The sequence below is a fragment of the Pteropus medius genome, unplaced genomic scaffold (genome assembly GCF_902729225.1).
Source record: "Pteropus medius unplaced genomic scaffold, Ma_sr-lr_union100, whole genome shotgun sequence".
In the NCBI taxonomy this organism is placed as follows: Eukaryota; Metazoa; Chordata; class Mammalia; order Chiroptera; family Pteropodidae; genus Pteropus; species Pteropus medius.
The window spans coordinates 5117170-5123428 of record NW_024347867.1 but is presented as its reverse complement, the minus strand read 5'-3'; the positions used below and the strand labels follow the sequence as shown (position 1 = coordinate 5123428).

Here is a 6259-nt window from a genome sequence, read left to right as displayed (position 1 = left end):
CTGGAAGAGCCACTCAGCCATTTGTGTTTTAGCAAGGCCTCCAAGTAATTCTGATGCACACTCAAATTTAAGAACCACTGGTCTGGATGATGCAACTTTCAAAGTTCTCTGAGTAAAAGGAAAAAATGTAGTCAATTATAAAAATCTAAAGATCAATGCATAAAGATATCATGCACTACCAAAAATATAATTTCTTAAAAATTTTTAAGGGGTATTTTATTCCTGAATTTGACATTTTTTTAATTGACGAATATCATGTTTAATAAGACCAAATTTTATGTGTATGTATGTATAAACACACCATATAATTAAAACTATTCAAAATTATACAAATGTATATATGCACTTAAAATTTTAAAGACTGCTTATCATATTGTCATCTATGTCTATTCTGAGGTTCCTTTTTGTTAAGATGGTAGACATCAAGAGGAGAAAGATTTCTGGGAAATCTCTTCCATTCTCCTAGAGTGTATTTCACAACTTTTTCTTCCTTCTCAAACTTTTAGTACTCTCTTTCCCATTTTTATGTAGCTGATGACCTCCTTTATTTTCCTGAGAAAAATTCACAGATGCAGTTAGAGGGTTAGAAGAAAACACCCCAGGTGCTCAGATCAGCACATCTATCAGCCTCCTTGGCTGTTCCTCACAGTCTGGTTTCCCTCCTGTGATGGATGAACTTGTACCTGCATCTCACCCTTCTGACTCATGCAACCGTTTCTGCTGCATCATTAGTTAACCACTCTCTTTTGAGTCATCGAGATCTCTGTTGAGATTATTAAGAGCAAAGATGTGTCATTACAAACTCAGGCTAAAATCATCCACACTTTCATATTTTCAATTACTATGTACAGATGCAACAGTTGGACAGTGAAAAAAGCTGATAGGAAAAAGAAATTGATTAATTTCAAATATGATATTGGAGGAGAGCTCTAAGGATACCTTGGATTGCCAGAAAGATGAACAAGTGGGTCTTAGAGCAGATTAACCCTGAAAACATCACTGGAGGCAAAACAACAAAATAAAGGTGCCCTATTTCAGGCACATTATGAGAATTCAGGATTCTTTGGAAAAGACAATAATGCTGGGAAAATATAAGGAAGCAGGAAAAGAGAAAGACCGAATATGAGATGAATTCGTTCCATAAAAGAAGCCATAGACAGGAATCTACAGGAGCTGATGCAGGACAGTTGAGCACAGGACATTGTGGGCATCATGATAATCACTCATTCATTGGGTTGCCAGGAACTTGAGCTGACTCAGTGCAATGGCACGTAACACACATTAAGTCCCGTTAGCACACAAACATGTTATATTTACATAGCACAGAGTAGATGCTCAAAGAATATTTTTGAAATAATGAAAAAGTGAAATAGACATTGCTTGGAAAAAACTAAATATTGTAGGTTCTTAGAGCTAACCTTTCTTTGATGCACCAGAGAAATAAAATGCAAAGTTTGGTACTGTGGGGAAAAGAACCTTATGAATAAAGAGAGTGAGGAAAGGCAGCATGAGGCAGTGGGATGGAGCCAAGAGCTATAGTGCTGCAGTGTGCAAGGCTCCTAATGGATGGAGTCAGGACATTGAATTCTTGTGCCCTTTCTCCAATGATCAGCTGGACAGTCTTTGGGAAAGGAACCCATATTCTCCCTGGCTCTGTTTCCTCATCAATAGGATAAGGTTTAAATGATTAGTAAGACACCGAATATTCTGATTATAAAAATGTTGTGCCTAACTTATATTGTTAATAGGAGAATTAGTAGAACTATGTCTTCATTTTCATTTTCCATTACAGTTGTCCCCTCCTCGCTACCTCTTATCACCATCTCTCCCTCTCCTTCTCCTACAAGTGTCTATTATGTTCCATGGAACCATGATTACCCGATGCACCAGACTCCTAGTTGCTCTCTTTTGCCAACATCCCCATTTCATCATCAGTTCAGGCTGCTAATCCTGTATGTAAAACCCCACTCGGCTTGCCATGACCCAGGCCCTCTTCACCTCACATCTGAATCCCTGTGGTTATCTCCTCCTTGGAACCATCTCTGACCTCCTCCTTTGAATTCATCCAAATGCAGCAGGTGTCATCCTTGAATAGAAAGAGTTTTCATTACCTCAGTCCTTGCTTAATTATTTAGGTGATTTCCAGTCTTTTCAACCAAATTAATGCCTAGCTCCCCGCTTTTATGTTGATCTCTTGGCTCAGCATCCCTCAGTCTGTCTCCTCTCCAATGAGTTTTGAGATATTTTGCCATCTCCAACCAGATTTCCTCGCCTTCGCCTCTGTGATTTTGTGCATACCAGCTTATTAATTCCTTTTCATTAAAATAAATAAATAAATAGATAGATAGATAGATAAATAAATAAGTCCTATAGAGAGTCTTACATTGTTTTCATTTACCTCTGACCATAGATGATCAGAACATCTGAGCTATAGGTGTATTCTTCTATGCCATGTTCTTATGGAGATGGTTTCACCTTTGGCCTTTTTTTTTATTATTGAAGCATATTTTTATACATTATTCATATCTTAAGCTGTTAGGTAGAAGGGGCTCTAGTCTCTTTTTACTTTTGATTCTTCCCCTACCTATTGATAATCATTCCTTGCACACATAGTTAGAGTTCACTAAATATCATTGGTTTACTGAAGTCCTATGTACCTTTTCCCAGTTATTGCAGATCTATAACCAGTACTTTCTTGATCACAGAACTAACTATAAAGCATTGACAGTTCTCAGCCATGCCTCCTTAGCACAAAGTGTGTGTCCTAAGCAGGATATCCATTCCACTGCAGACTCGCCACAGGCTTACTTAACCTCTCTCAACCCCTGTTTCATCATTGCTCAGATGCAAATGATGATGATAATGCTATCTTAACTAATAAGCTTATTGTCACTTTGAGAATAAAATATAGATATAAGTATAGATACATCTATCAATAAAAGTAAATTTCCTTTCCTCTCCTTATTTCTAGATTATATTTCAGAATTCTACAAGGATTGGCCATGGTCAGAAACACAGAAAACAAAGCCAAGAAATGCAGTAGAAATTTCAATAATATCAAGATTTGGTCTCACTGGTCGTTAGGTATAGGAAGTGAAGACACAAGATTTAAACAGACTTGGGAGTTAAAGCAAAATAGAAACACTTGGGACTTGGAGAAGACACTTGGAGAAGACAGAAACTCAGTGCAGACTTGCCCAGGAAATATCAGTTCATTTGCACAGCAACTCCTCATCCTCAACTTTAAAATCTTGAGAGCAGCTGTGTATTTTCTCTTTGTTTCCAAAACTCTGTCCAACACCCTCTTGACCCATTGTGCAGTTTGGCAGTTCGCTGCACATTCTGCTCATACCCTTTGTGCAGAGATAACCTGCCTGTGGTCTTGTCAGGACCCCCCTACTCCAAAGCTACTACTGAAAATGCCTACAGGGACATCACCAACTACTTTCTCAGTTTTCCCTTTTTGGCATCCTCCTGACTCTCCAAGAGACTCTTCAATTCTAATTATCTCATATGAGATTGAAGCAGTTACATTTAAGTATCTTTTTTTCTTTCTGTTTCTGTTCCTATACACTTGATTAATAAGTGTATTGTTTTCAGCTCTACTGTTTAAACTCATCTGTGTTCTTCCATATTTTAGAAAGTGGAATGAGTGCACTTTAGAGATTAAGTCTGAGAAATGGCTATTTTTTTTAAATGGGAATGTTCTGGGAAAAGTCTTTTTTTTTTTTTTTTCCCAGATTTGATGCCAGAATCCCTTTGTTCTTACCAATTTCCTCACTGGTCTTATGATGAAGAAAAGCTATTCACTCAAGCTGCTCCTATGTAATTGTTATGAATATTCCTATTTAGTTATAAACACAATAATGGAACAAGGCAATGACTGGCTTCTACTATCCTGAACCAAGGAACTGAGGAGATTTTAGTCTAAATTTTTAAGAGTTAATTTAAAAATCAGTATAATAATCAAAGGCTGCTTCCAAATGAACAGAATGAAAATAAAGCCATCCATGGGAAAATGTGGTGTTTGCCCACATGGAAATTGATCAAGTTTATTATTTAGAAATAGTGGAATAGCATAGTGATCCAGTTTCTATGCTGAAGAAAATTAATTTGAGAATCTATATATGTAACTTGCATGGGAAGTACATATATGTCATGTATGCATCTGTGAGCATTTGCATGTGATTATATGCTTCATATTCAAATATGGTATTACTGACAGTATGTCTCAAGAATCAGAAAGATCAAAATTCATCCAATCATTCATTATATTAACTTCCTTTTGAACTACTTTCACATTTATAAGGAAGAGCTAATATGCCTCTGCTGTCAAGCCATTAAGCCACACTGCTTATTCTAATTTAAAAGTTTGATCACACCTCTCGAAATTTTTCACCAGGACTCAGTCCATACAAGGTTAAATTAAGGCTTCTTAACCTGTCATAAAAAAAAAAAAAAAACCCTTTATGATAAGAGTTACTTCTCTCAAAGCTCATTGTAGCAGACGTAGTTGTTAACTTATCTAATACTATTCATTCCCAACTGTTATTTCCCTTAGTGCTTTGCGTAGAACCTAAAAAGCTAACCTGTCACTTTCATAATGACCCTTTGTGTTGTCATGTGTTACAGGCTGCCATGTGACACACTGCTTGCCAAAAAGACAATTACAGAGAGAATCAATGAAGGAAATTCTGAAAAAGCTTTTGTTCTTCTTAGAAAAAAGGAACGGATAGACTAGTGCCTTCTACTTCTCCCTTTCCTTCATTGTCCTGCCTTTAACAAAGACAAGCTGCCTAGAATGATAGCAGCCATCTTGTGACCATGAGGAAAAGGGCATTAGAATTGCAGAGATACTGGCCCTGATACTGAAACAAAATTTCAAGAATTTAGGAGGAAAAATGAACTCCTGTTTGTTTGGTTAATTTGAGTTCTCTGTTATTGTTACAAAACGGTAACTTAACTGACATATTCATCTTCTACCATTCTCCTTCCCACAAAAATGCATGCTTCGACAATGTAAAGTGCTTATAGTTTGCCAAACATACTATGGTTTTTCATGACCTTCATGCATTTGTATAGCCTGTGCTGCACCATCTTATCCACTATTCCCCTTGTCCTTAGCTGTGTCTAGTATCATCTGGTAAAACCCAGCTTTAATATCACCTCTTTCAGGAAGTCTTCCTTGAGACATCTCAACTCAAAAGTAGCCCTTCCCAGGCCAGAGCTCACCAAGGGTTAGGCCATGTTCAGTTCCAGCAGGAAATCATGAAGCCCAATGGCAAGAAGTTGGACGAGTCTGAGTTTGGCATCTCTCAGGTGCTCCTTGAGCTGGAGATGAACTCAGACCTCAAGGCCCACCTACAGGAGCTGAATATAACAGCAGCCAAGGAAATCGAAGTTGGTGATGGACAGAAAACTATTATAATCTTTGTTTCTGTTCCTCAACTGAAATCTATCCAGAAAATCAAAGTCCAGCTCATATGCAAATTGGAAAAAAAATTCAGTGGGAAGGAAGCATATTGTCTTTATAGCTCAGAAGAAAATTCTGCCTAAGTCAACTCTAAAAAGCCGCACAAAAAATAGATAGATTGATAGATAGATAGATAGATATAGATAGATAGATAGATAGATAGATAGATAGATAGATAGATAGATAGATAGATAGAGATAAGCAAGCAAGCAACAGCATCCCCAGGAGCTTCACTCTCACAGCCGTGCACCACACGATCCTGGAGGACTTGGTTTTCACAAGTGAAATCGTGAGCAAGAGAATCTGCATGAAAGTGGAGGACAGCCGGCTCATAAAGTTTTATCTGGATTAGGTGCAGCGGAACAACGTAGAACGCAAGGGGGAAACTTTTTCTGGTGTTTACAAGAAGCTCACGGGCAAGGATGTTAATATCTGAATTTCCAGAGTTTCAATTTTAAACAGAAATGACTAAACAAAGTATCACACACATGTGCAGGCATGCGCACACAAAATAATTACTTCTCTTCCTCTGGGCTTTCTATTTTGCAGATATTTTCTCGCATAATTTTGCCCTTCATGTATTTATGTGCCTAGTGTTATAAACCGACATGAAATAAAGTGCTGTGGAATGACATGCTATGCATTAACTAGAGACAGCGTTGGAGAATATAGAGGTAAGGCTTCCCAGTCAGATAACAGAGGTCAGGCTTATAAATGACTAACAAGACTCAATAAAGACGGTTATAAAGCAAAAATTAACATTATACGTATTCAACGAAAAAGAGA

At 37.5% G+C, this 6259-nt stretch overlaps 1 pseudogene; it reads left to right on the top strand.

The window, feature by feature from the left end:
- The first annotated feature begins 910 nt into the window (after positions 1-910).
- On the top strand, positions 911-5931 carry LOC120615824 (40S ribosomal protein S7-like; annotated as a pseudogene).
- Positions 5932-6259: the final 328 nt, after the last annotated feature.